Source organism: Perissodus microlepis, chromosome 12 (assembly GCF_051167445.1).
Source record: "Perissodus microlepis isolate ML-2025 ecotype Zambia chromosome 12, ASM5116744v1, whole genome shotgun sequence".
Classification (NCBI taxonomy): domain Eukaryota; kingdom Metazoa; phylum Chordata; class Actinopteri; order Cichliformes; family Cichlidae; genus Perissodus; species Perissodus microlepis.
The window spans coordinates 16,227,019-16,240,591 of NC_140472.1; the positions used below are offsets into that span (position 1 = coordinate 16,227,019).

The 13,573-nt window shown below is 39.7% G+C and overlaps 1 protein-coding gene across 7 annotated transcripts in view; it reads left to right on the forward strand.

The window, feature by feature from the left end:
- The first annotated feature begins 812 nt into the window (after positions 1 to 812).
- mef2cb (myocyte enhancer factor 2cb) overlaps positions 813 to 13,573 on the forward strand; it is a 68,854-nt gene continuing 56,093 nt past the window's right edge. For 2 of the 7 annotated variants that reach the window (XM_084946906.1, XM_084946904.1), the window contains exon 1: positions 9,792 to 10,437. The gene's annotated coding sequence lies outside the window, so the exon portion shown is untranslated. Of the gene's footprint in view, positions 979 to 8,046; positions 8,181 to 9,790; positions 10,438 to 13,573 lie in introns of those variants that run through there. The other 5 variants (XM_084946903.1, XM_084946907.1, XM_084946902.1 and 2 more) reach the window with 5 other exon arrangements.

Genomic DNA, 13,573 nt, shown 5'->3' on the forward strand with positions numbered 1-13,573 from the left:
ATGATTTAAGCTTGTTGATTCCTACACCCTACTGAATGTATCATTTAGAAGGGAAAATGGCTTACAGTCTGGATGCCAGTGGCTTTGGGAAATTCAGAAGTTTTCTTTTGGATGAAGATGTATGATTTTTATCAGGTAGCAATGAAAAGGAGAAACATTTCCTGAGTAATATGTTTCTTTAAAAAAACAAAACAAGACTGTAGGTGGATGTTAGTCATAGATAAACTCAGCTAAATGAGCTTATAATTACGAAATTATAGGTGTATACCACTGCACCTGGTATTTTGACATTGGACAAGATGCTATCAATGCTGACAAATCTCTTCCAGTGGCTCATTTATTTGCACAATTACACAGATTGGTTATGCAAAGAGTAGGAGTATTTGTTATGTAAAGTTATACTGTATATGTATATATACGCATACTTTTAAGAAAGATTAAAAGAGGATATTGAAAGTTTGTGTGCAGCAGAACTGTGGATATGTGAAAGGGCAAAAAGGGGAGTCTTTTTTTGCCACTGTGGAGGTGGCAGCATTCTTGGTAGGGCTTATATGCCAGTGCTGACAAAGGTCTGGGGCATGTGTATGCATCAGGGGAAATGGGGGGTGGGGGGTGACACTGATCCCTCAGAAGGCTATATTTACCCAAGAGTGATAGGGGCAGGTGGATTCAGCTGGGATAGAGGGGTAGGGGTGGTAGAGATGGTTGGAAAGAACCGGACCTGGTTTCAGTTCAGTCAGAGACCGGGGGCAAACAGACAACCCAAATTGGGGGTTCTATTCAAAGCCAGCTGGTCTGGCTTTATTACATGCAGGACATCTATTTAAGGTCATTTGTGGCCTTTTGTTTTCTTTTTATCCATTATCACGTTTGTTTGTTTTTTTCTCTTTTTCAACTTTTTTTTACCTGTTTGATTCAGTCGGGCCTCAGCTGGTGCTGGAGGGTGTAGCTTCCTGGAGAAGCAGAGAAAAGGCACGGGTGAGTTTATAAATTACACCTATTCCACTTTTTTTTCCACCCTCTAGTCTGAATCTCATTCTCTTAGTGGAAAACCTGTCTCTGTCAGAACTTCAAACACTTTGCACAGCAGGTCATGACATGTTTAACAGATTAAGCCATAATTTGGATATTTGAGCTGCACAATTTAAACCATTCTGAAATTTATTTTGCAGCCGCATTGCCTAATTGTTTCATTATAGCTTCGCAGGATTTAGTGAATGATGTCTTTGTCATGTAACCCAACACAGAAGTGCCTATACCAGTATGAACAAGGCTAGAATATCTACTTAACTGCTGTTTACATTTAGATTTTCCTGCTCCTGAAAAAGTAGAAAGACACCAAAAAAAAAAAAAAAGAGAAAAAATCTCAAACAGTGTTGTAGGAGGAGCGAGGTCCCAGCTGGTGCCAATCACCTCTGTTGAGCACTTGGGGAATAGCTGATTGAGGCTCCTGGAAGTGCGTGTGTGTGTTTAGTTTTAAGAGTGTACATTTTTATGTCTCCAAGGCAAGAAAAATGGTTAAAGTCAGTAAAGTGGAACTTTATATTGTGCTGTTTCTCTGTTTCTAATTCTTCACAGTCAGTTTAGGTTACTTGTACCGTTATGGGTAATTGCTCAGAACATCTCATTGCACGATCTGGAATTATCAGTGAAAGAAAGAGCGTGGCCTTAAAGTGTTGTTTGCTTTAGAAATGACTCATTCCCTCAAGGTGGCTGCACTAGATGCAAATACATACTTCAGATGAAACGTGTGTTTCCCATTTTGGTGTCTAATGAAGACATACTGGACAAACTTTTGATTGACAGAAAGGGGACTATTCTTCACCAGGGGATGTAAGAATATGTCATTTGTCCCAAACTGCGTAAAAGGGTTTTATTTTTTAAGTTTGTTTCCACGTTAGATTTAAATTTGTTGATGCTTATAAATTTCATATCTTTAAATTTGAAGTTCAGGGTATTTTAGACTATTTATTAAAACCGTTACTAAGTCAACTGTTGACACAGACAGTGGATATAAAACTTTATTATACTCCTACTTTAAAAGTAAAACAGTTTTATTTTTCATTTTTAATATACATCTAAACTTGAGAATTACACATGCACACATGTCATATTATTCACCCAAAAAGCAGAACAGTAGAAACTTTGACCCAGTTTACAGGAACAGTGCAGTCCTTACTTTACTGCTTCTCTGCCCCTGAATTCCATGGCTTTGATGGTCAGCGGAGTTGAGGAAACGCACTGTTTTCTTTCTCCATAGGGTGGTGAGCGCTCTTGTGCAGTTGCCTCTCTGCCTTTGAAACTCACCTCATCCTGTCTTTCCACCTTCCAAGTCAGCTATTGGTTTCATTGTTGCTTCCAGTTTTTTGTTTTGTTTTGTTTGTTTTTTATGTTGTATGAATAGTAAGTAAATTATAATTATTAATACATTTTTAACTTAAATGGTAATGTCTCAAATGTGAATGTCAAAGTTTGGTCAGTGATAATACGAGCACAAATTTTCCCTAAAAATGTAGCTTTTAGTTTCAGTGTTTCACTTTGTCTGGTGTTAAGTGGAAGGTAATTCAATGCAGATATGCATTTTGTGGTTTCCACTGTGTCACAGTGTCTTTGTATAAATTAGAGGGAACGTTAAGATACACTGTAGAAGTAATTTGCTGATTTGTTGTTACTGTGTAGCTGCTGCTGACAGAAAGCATTGGTAGTATTTAGTTTCCATGGTTATTTTGTGGCACCACTGATCCAGATGCTCCCGAGTTACTGAAACTATGTTACTGTAGAAAGTGCATTTCATTTTTAAAACAAATTAGAACTGAACCAAGACCAATTACACATATGGGAGTGATTTCAATTGTGATGCATGAAGTACCTTGGTTCTGTAATGGCTTACAGTAACAGCGTAGTAATTCTGCTCTTATTTTTTTTCCTTTTCATTCCCCTTTTTATTATCTTTATTATTTAATTTTGGAAGACTTCCAGCAGCGGTCCATCCTTCTGTTTAAAAACTCTGTTTCCTTCTAACCCCCTGAGCACTGTCGAGGCCAGAAAACAGTATGACGCTCCGCCGCCACGATACAATGCTTGTGTGCCGGGGCCGCCTAAATCTACAAAACACGAGCGCTGGCGCTAGGCAGCTCTTTTGATCTGCAGCTAATCTCAGTTGCCTGCCTCTCCTCTGATCATGTCTGAATAAGAATGAGTTGGGGGTGATCCTGGAGGCACAAAGAGCTTTAGACATCGCCGCTCGTCTGCCAAGCTCTACTGTGTAACACAGGTCTGCGCCGATGGTCGGCCTCGCTATCATACATCTGAGCTGGGAAATCCTCGTTTAGATACACAATGTATTCCACTCTAGTTGCTTTTCTTCGCAGTGAGACACTATCAGCTGCTTGGTGAGAGTGTGGGAGAAGTTGCAGAGCCATGCTGAATGATTGTTAATTGTCAAGAGAATTGGCTGAGGTCAACAGCTGCAGGAGGGACTTTTGCTGTGTAATAGTTATTATGGGAAATCAAAACAAAGCTAACTGCAGACTTTCGTGCTATAGTTGGATGCATTGCAGCTGGTTTTTGTTATTCAGGAAGTGTAAGTGCAACTTTTTACAAACGATCATCTTTATATTACTCTTTATATTGTAATATTCTGTTAAAAATAATGTAACTTTACTTATTCTTCAGTATTAAAAACTACTTTTATTGCTCAGCATGTAACTATATTGCATCTGCTGCCTCTAATTAAACCACCAATGCCAGTGATCCGTATTAATGCTTTCTGATTTGCCTCCTTTGTCAGCAGAACAAGTTTTGCCAGTTCTAGTTTCTAAAATGCGCTTAAGTTTAGGGAGCGATCATGGATGTGGTTTAAAGAAACCATAGTTGATGGTTAAATAAGAAAGAAACAGCTGTCTCCCATCACATGTTACGCTCGATATTATTTACAAATACATAACAGAGCCAAACTTCAGCTGTAATTTAAGTCCGCATTTCTTCTTTGACATGTTGATCATGGCACTTTGCTCAGACGTGGGCTCTGTTCCACTGCTGCACATTTAACACTAATAATGTTGTTTCAGAAACAGCTTTTGCACCACTTCAGGAAACACCGGTGGGCACCCCTTGAACTGAGACATAAAAAAAAAGTATCACTGGCATCTCTCTTTTATAGGCACAATTAGAGAAAGGGCAGCAAGAACAATGGAATAACTGTGCCTTTGTTGGAGCAGTTCATAGGGAATTACTTTCCGACCATTCAAAATGAGGAAAAATCATTAGCAGAAAGTGAGTTTCTTTTCCCTCCCTCTCGCGAAGCAATCTGCTGGAGACAAAGAGAACTTTGAGCCCTTGATATACAGACAGTAAGCGTGGCAGTTAAGCACAAAGAAGACACGGGGAGAGGAGGAGGTGGGGGAGAAAAAACCATCAGGGATTAGAATAATGAAGGAAGTAAATTAAAAACAATTAAAATATTTGTGGGATAGCGGTTAGAGATATTTAATATTTGTTTTTTTAAAAAATACTTGGCTAAAATGCCTAAACAGACGACCGTGTTGAAGTAGTTTAGGGTAAAAAGTTGGTTAAACTTTGGGGCACAGAAAACACCTCCAGTTAACCCCTGTGCTAAACCTCTCCATTCCCCTAAGAAGGGTGCAGACCTCCCCTGCAGGCAGCACACTTAATTGCAGTGCCTGTACACTGTGTTGTTCATATATAGCAGATGGCACACACTGATGGCACCTGTCACATTAATGATATATGTGACATTAAAGCATTTTGATTGTAAATAAAATAAGCTGGCAGTCAATTTGCAGGTATCAAGGCTGAATAATCACCTCTGTAGTCGACGTGAGCTATTTTTATTTTCTTCCCAATGTGATCATCTTATTGAAATTGTTTATTATCATCCATTCGACAGGTGGCACGGTTAGTTCTTCGAATTAAATATGTGGAAGACGTGCTTGCTTTGTGGTCTGTGTCTCTGCGTGTCGAAAAGCCCACGTAGATGCGATATAACAAAGCGAAGAAGCAACAGGTCTGATTAACAGCGCGCCCAGCATCGCTGTGTCTCAGTGTGCCAGTGCAGTCACAGACAGGACCATGGAGCTTTTCCTGTGATGTAACCAGAGAATCAAGAAGAACAAAGGGAGAATTTGTTGTTCAGCTTGTGCCTCATCCATAATGCAGGAAAGGTGTACAGACAGAATAGTGTTGGTTAAACGCAACACATGCAAATCACCCGAGCTGTCTCTGACTGACACTGCTTGTTAAGGGCTTGTTATATAGCCATTGCAGTTTTGGATGATAGATATTATTAAAGATGTAGCCACATGGTAGAAAAAAAAAGTGTTATTAAAATGAAAACCGTATACAGTTTCACTGAAATATAGCAGGTCACTTCTCTTGTTATTTATTGCATTTCAAGATATAACAAGTAAAACTACAGGATGTAGAAATATTTGACACAACAGTTTTTAAAAATCTGTTTTCTTGTAAAGTGATACAATAGTGACCTAAAGTTATGATGTAGATGAAATGAATATATGATATGTGTATCTTGATCAAGTCTTTTTACATTTGCATACAACTGATTCTTGCAGAGGCAAAATACCTCGAGGCATGAGTGCCAAGTTAAGGCAGAACTGCGTCGCTGCTTTCTTTCAGAAATAAAATAAACAAGGAGATATTGCCTAATAGCTGAATTGCATGCTCACATATTAAAAAAAAAAAACCATTCGTAAGTGCAAATAAATACTTCCTCATGGTTATATGACTCTCTTTGTTTTATATATATTATAACAAGGAGAAATATGATTTCAGTTAATTAAACCTGATTTTCTAACCTTTGCTCCCTTAATTATAAAGTACTGTAGTACAATTCCTTCGACTATAATTACTGATGATATTGCCCTGTGAGTTTCATTATAATACTTATTAATAACGAGCTTCAAATTATTTATAATACCATGCTTTAGATGACTTACCCAAAGACCAAACACAGATCAGCGGGGGAATGTCTCTCATTTTCTAAAGCAGGTGTGTTTTTCCTGAGAACAGAGCCCAGATGTTGAGGCTGAGTGAGAACTGTATGGCTTAGATACTAGGAGTTCAAATGAACAAAGAATGAATGACGTTATAGTTTAATAATTGTATAAAATAACGGACCATGTTGTGGATTCCTCGATATTTGTGCTCTTGAATGTATACTGTCACGTTACATACACATAGCACGTGAAAATGATTCACAATTATGAATAACGTTTTAATTATTATACAGTTTTTTGTTTTTTTTTTCCAAATTTTTTTAATCAATCTAGGTTTGCCCTAACCCTAACTATAATGATACATAATACGTGATGCATTTCAATAAGGCTGAATAAGAATAATAATAAAAAAAAATCTTTTTTAATAAATATGCATTGAATTTTTAGCATTATATACCGAGTCAAAAAATATTGCTGTGATTGCCCTTGAAACACCCATAAGACATCTCCACCTGCAAAAGTGAGATCTATGGATTCCCAGCTGAGCATGTGAGTTAAATTGGCCTGCAGGTCTTTCTGTGCTTTCTGTGAAGCCTTTGGTCGTCACATCATGTAGCATCAATCTATTGTCAAAAAAACAAACGTGTCTAAAATTCATTAGGGAACGAGTGCAGGAAGAGAAAGCGGTAAATACCAAATAAAGCTGCAAGCATCTTCAGACATATCCGACATACAACAAATACTCTGCGTGTTTCGTAGTGCTTCTGTAATCGCTGGCTAATTCTCAGGAGCAGTGAGGCAGAGCGCTTGACAACATCATCTACTGTGACAGGCAGATTGTGTTTTCACGTGAGCATGATCGACAACAGATTGCACTGAGCCCGGGCTGTTCTTGTTTGCCCTGGAAATGTGTTTGTGTTTATCTTTTGCTTGAGAGAGGCATTTCTTTCTTTCTCCCTCTGTTACCAAAAACAAACGGGCGTGCACGCACACATACATTTTTAGGCAAGCTGTTCTGCACGTGTGCGTTCGGTGCGTGCGTGTGACACATGCTGTGAAGTGGCTGCCAGGAGAGGCTTAAGAAACAATCCAACCAAGATCAATATCAGCAAACCGCACTTATATGTTTGACTTAAGATCCAGTCGCAGTTTCCCCTGTTTCACTTTTTATGCACAGCCGAAGCCAAACCTCACGAAACTGAATTTACCCGAAAGCCTAAAGTGTGTGTTTATGCACACTGTGACATATTTTGAAATTACATAATTGTTTGGCAAACTCCTAAACTGATTTTTTTCCTCCACCAGGCTTTGATGAGACTGTCAACCCACACTCCAACACACTCGCAAACACACTCCTCAGAACACAAGTTCAGGATTGCATGTAGGAGGGAGGGACAATGGCTAATGAGTAGGTCTGGGAAAGTTTCAGATGGCAAGAAACTAATAATTTCGCTCATTTTGATTAATGAGAAAATAGTTTGTCTTAAGATAACACAAATGCCAAAACATATAATATTTAACTTACGACGCGCTCTGCTTATTTGCACACAGTCATTGTGTAACTAACTCTAAATTTATCCGTTTTAATAGCACAATGTGGCACACCTTCAGCTCTGCAATGTGGATTAATATCAGCCTGGTTATAATGCTGTATATAATACATATAGATATAGATATTTAGCCTTAGACCTGTGTTCAGTAGTCTCAAGAGCAAAATATACAGCAGGTCTTCCCTATTTTGCATTAAATGTATGAGAACTGAGGGAGGCTGTTAGTATGGTTTCACCATAGGTTTATCCCCGTAGACAAGTCAGTCATTTATGAATAAGCATGAGCCAGTGTTTGCCTCATTTAATGATTTTTCACCATTCAAATGTATTCCACATCCCCCCATTTTTTTTCTCTGTGTTTCACATGGCTATCATACACACACACACACGTTACACAGATGTTAACATAGATCTTTGCACACTATGTGCAAGTACCTACTCTTACACAGAAGCAGTAAGCACTTCACTGGCAGGTTCACTCTTCTTCTCACCGTGCCTGCCTACTTTGCTTCTCCTCTCAGGTGCTAACCAAATGACAACCTCAAGCACTGGGAACACTGAAAGGACCTCTTCAGTGAACTTCTCGCAAACAGCATAGAAAGCTACAAGAGGGAGGACACGAACAGAAGAAGAAGAAGAAGGAACACTGCATGTGGTATGTACAATCACATAAGCACCCACAGCTATCCATATATTTTGGAGACTTACTGCAACTGTCAGGTGCGAGCACCAGAAGAAGTCTGAAAGGAGGAAATCATGTCTGTTGAAACTGTGACTCTGTGAACTCGCCGTTTCATACATGCTGACATGTAACGCCGTTGATATCTGCCGTGTCGCGTTTATGAACCTGCTGTGTCCAACAGCACCTTATTGATTAGTATGGAGGTCTAGGGACCAGAGGAAATGCTATTAAAGATTAAAGGGTCAGGTGATGTGAAGGTGGCATTCAGAGTCATCAGACACCAGCGGCTTCGGTTACAGGCTGTAATGTTCACCCGTCAAGCAGATTAGCCAGCTTGATTTATTTATTACCTGATGTCTTACCATTTCCTACCCTCACTGACTGAATAACTGATTGACTGGGTGGCTGACGGCTTGCATAGCTTATGCGTCGTAGGTGAACTTCAAAAGGGAAGGGGAAGATTATGGAGTCACTCGGTGTCTATTTACACAACACGCAGTCTGTATTGCTTTTACAGTGCAAAGCTAATAAAGAGAAAGGGGTTTGCTGTTTAACTGTATATAGACCATAAGTGTTTTTCTTTGGTTTTTTTTTTTTTTTGGTTTGTTAAAATATCAGGATGGAAGAAACTTTTGGAAGCCTGTGATAATGTTTTCCCTTTTTTCAATGTTAAATTGATATAAAGTCAACAATGGGGCCTAACGGTGTATTGTAGCGTAACAAGCTCCATTCAGGGCAGCCATTAAAAATCCTAAAACCGTGTTACGGCACCCATATAATGTGAGTATAATAGAACTCTGGTATTATGAGGCCTATCTGGTATACATCTCTGTACAGAGAGCCAATGCACTGCCTGTCTGTGTCTTATCTGAAGTGGCAAACTTGCTGTTCTAATTGTTATCTTCACACTAATAGAGTGGATGTTTTGAAATCATTTGGTTGGACGGATAAAGGCTAGGCAATTCCCCAATGCTTACTGTCTCTGTCAGGGCTTATCTGTAGGAGATAGCTGGGTCCCTAAGAATGATTGGCGGGGTGCAGGATGTGCAAAAGTGTTGCAGCGTCTGAGAAAGGAGGCAGAGCAGACATCCAAGGAATTGTTGAGAATTAGAAAATGGCATTATTCGGGAGTTGCTAAAGTTGCTCCTACTTTTCCAGCGAAATCGCATTGAGGGAAGAATCATGTCATTTAATGTGATAATTAATCTTAAACTCTTATTGTTAAAATAATGAGTGATGTTGGATCATCTGTGAGTGTGTGTTTGTAGAAAATGGTGTCTTTTTTTAAGTATTTTCTAAAAAAAACAAAAAACTAAAGGTGCTGAAACACTTGAAGTGTTTTGCTTCTTGCTACGACAGACTTAAGTTTTGGTGTACTTGGCATCTGATGTGACTCGCATGAAACAAGAGGCTGAAAACTTAGCCTGCCTGAGCGAAACACAACTTTCGCGGTACGGGTTTCATCGCATGCTGTCGCCTGCAGACCTCGGGGTGCTCTCCGTGACATCATTAGTTAAAGAACACATGCCCCATCTTCATCATCCTCCTCCTCCTCTAGCGGTCCTCTCTCAGCACTAATTGTGTCCACTCCGTCGGGCCTGGCGCGATAATAAAGCGTTAAGAGCCTTGCCTCGTTTATTAAAGTGGAGTTGGGAAATGTGAGACCGCCCCCTTTCAGGAGTTTTTTTAAAAAAAGAAAACGGGGTAGAGAGAAAAAAATCGATTATTTCTTCACGCAGGAGAGCAGAAGGTTTAGGGAAAGACTTGGTCGGGATTGTGGGGAGGAACAGAAACAGCTTCGCAACATCACTATTAAGCTTCAGACGTCCAGTACTAATACCGGCACCACCTCCAACACAGCCGCTCCACCGAGTCCCTCGCCGCTCACCGGTACTACGCACTAGCAGACCAGACGGTGCGTCCTCAGCGCCTCCTGAGCGAGCTCTGTTGGATCAGAGAGAGAGAGGAGAGAGAGAGAGAGAGAGAGAGAGAGGGGTAGTTTTCTCTGACATTATAGGGACTCATACCACGTATTGTAGGTTACTTTTTTTTTCCTCTCGGCGCCGTCCTCCTGCTTAGTTGCGCTCCTGGATTTTAAGTGCGTCTCGGCGAACTCCGTCCCCCATCAAGCAGCGGCTCCAACCTTCCTGTCAAACGGCCGGACCAAACACCCGGCGGACCGCTTGTTGTAGCCTTCTCTCGCTTCACTCGGGACAAGATTTCAGATAAAGTAAGTACCGCACTTGCACCACTTGGCACTCACTGGCAAACACCTCACTCCATCGTATGGTTCTTAAAAAAAATATTATTTATTTTATTTGAAATGTTCCGTAAGGGAAAACTTGAGGGTCTAGTTTGATGCGCGTTGTCTCCCCTGACAAAGTACAGCAACTGCGTGTATTGATTTGTTGTGACCCCCTTTCGACTCGTGCCGGTAACAGCAATGTAATATAGTTACCGAGCGACATCAAATCACTGGTTATGGTGTATTAGGAGATCCGTGTGGTGATTTTAGGTGTCACTGCTGTGTCGACCTTGTGCAGCTTTCTCGCGTCCACATGCAGGCGCACAGTCCCGAAGCCAATGAACAGGATGGTCACATTAACACTATACTTTATGCCCTCTTTTTGCGCCTTTGGGCAGGGTGGCATATGAAAAGTTACATTTGGGTTGTAAAATGTAGCGTTCAGTCTACCTCAAACAAAATTATAAAGGCAAAAGGAGATGCACAAGTTTTTACATTTCAGATTTCCATCAAAGCAACAGATTAGGGAAACAGTGATCCTAGTTTGTGGATATTCTTTGCGCACGAAATAAACGTTCTAAACTGAGGTGAACTGATGGCAATTATGCCGTGCTAAACTTTAAACCGGTATATTATGTAGGAAGCTTTGATAATTATTAAATAAATAGCTAATCATATCATCGCTGCAATACAGGGGAAAACATTTTTTTAGACTTATTTGGATGTAAATTTATGTAGATGAGCGACACGGCGGACTGTGCTGTAAATCAGTGTTTTAGAGGAGGTTTGGCTGTTCAGGCTCAACTATAATTTCTTCTCTGTTCCTTTGTGACTGAGACTGACTTATTACAAGAGAGCAAGTATGATTAAATTCATATTGTGAGTTTGGTTAAGCCTCACGTTGCTCAGCTAAACCTGTTGCGATGAGAGGAAAAATCACGAGGCTACAATTAACTTGTGGCAACTTTTCTCAGGTTTCAGCTTTGGAGCTAAAAATGGATTCTTTGTTTTACACTTAAAGTGTGCGGACACGAGGCCCACCATGTAATGTGCAGAGAAACTCGGGCTTGCAGTGACATTTAAAATTACTATTATACATTTCATTTTCATTTAGATAGATTTTGGGATTGAGTTGGCTGTGGACAAAAAAACGTATGCTTAATGTGAGGATAAACGTTTATCTCTTTACTTATATTGGGCTGAATTAGTTCTTAAGCTGAAACACAGTTTTGTCTGTGAAATAAATTATATAAAAAAGTAAGAAATGAACAGGGCTTTAATATAGTGATAACTGCTTCAAATTAAATATAATTAATGTAACTTTTAGAGAATATTTTGAGATTCATTAAACTATTAAATTAATTTTAAAATAACAGCTATGTAAATGAGGTATCTTAAGGCACTTACAGAATGGTAAAAGTGTTTCTGTGTGTAGCTGTATACCAGCTTATTTAATGTGTGCGTTTAAAACACACTGCGTACCGCTTGACTGCATTTCTCAGTTCACTTTCAGAAAAAAAGAGAGATGCTCCATGTTTTAAGGCGTATGTAATTTTTAAGATTTTTAAGAACTTCTGAAGGGAACGTGGTGTCCAGTAACCCTTTATTAAACTTTTATGTGAACTTTTTAGTCTTAAAAAAGTCAGAGTGCATTAATTTATATTTTTTTTTAGAAAACAACATCATAAGTGTGGCTTTCCTTTTCTGACTATCGTCAATGAAGTTGTTCTGTGTGGCCTGTCTGGCCTGTTGCTCTCTTGGGATTTAGCGATAGGTTAATCCGCTCAGAGGAAGGTGAGCACTTGCATGTGGACCCACGATTACACACTGAGAAGTCTGTCAGCCAAGCTCTGTAATCTAAGAGACCCTCTACACACACACGGACACACACACACACACACACACACACACACACACTTGTATGCAGTCGTGCACAAACACACACAGGTGCACAAAAGCATGTTCTGTCTCCTTTCTCTCTCTCTCTCTCCCTCCTTACACACACACTTTTACACACATGCATCAACACCCACACTATTTGGCCTGCGCTGCTTTTGTTTCTCTTATTCTCTTAAGACCTCTCCATCTTGACAAATCATTTGGGATTTTAGGCGCTGATTCACAAAACCAACAGCGACAACACACTCTTACCCTTCTCACAGAGAGGGATTAGAAGGTCACGTGTCTCTGTGATTGGCCAGGGCATTGAGCCGATTGTCAGGGCACTTTGCTGTACGCCAGGGGCTCAGTAAAGCTTTAGTTAAGTGAAGGAAGGGAACACATTGTATGCCACGGTCAGGGTAATGCCATGTGTTTTCAAGGCACTGCAACAAAATCAGCATAATTAGCAAATATTTATCATTTGAAATGCCTAATATATTGCTTATAAATGTGTCATTTAACACCCATAAATTAGTTTTACTGGTGGTAACTTCTATTCCTGCTACCAAGTTTCCATCTTCAGGGGGGGGGGGGGGAGGTGTAAACTATACCACTGTGCTCCCTGATCTCTGCTCACATAGACATTTAATACTGTACAAGAGTCACATTTCAAAGATCCCCACCTTATGGAAAACCAGATCTATGAAAACATTTTTCCTTAATGGAGACAACCAATGTATTTATGTTTAAGCAAACAGTTTAAAAGCCCCTTTAGCTGTGCTTTAAAGTTTTTGTTTTTTTTCACTAATGGCTTCAAATATTTTGGAAGAAGTTTGCAGAGTTTACTCAGTTAAACATCAGTAAAACATTCATTTGCAGATTGCCGGTTGGCAAGATCGTGAGGTAGATATTGAAGAACTCTTAAGTGGACTTCATGCCCTTTGGCTCAAATGAGAGGCTGATATAAGACTCAGATGTAGACATTTGTATTTGCCTCACATGCAATGCTTCATAACGTAAGAAAATGTCTTAAAATGCTGAGAGACGACCTTGTGTATCCCGCATGTGAAAACGTTTAATTGGTTTAGCAGCATATGTAACGCAATAAAGTGCAGGCTGTGTGTGTAGTAAAATTTGCCTCGCATAAATAACAGAAATATTAAGGCATTTGTTGAGAAAACAATTCTTCTTGCCAATTTATAAGCAGATGAAAATGCTTATGTTTTATAATAACTTAAAG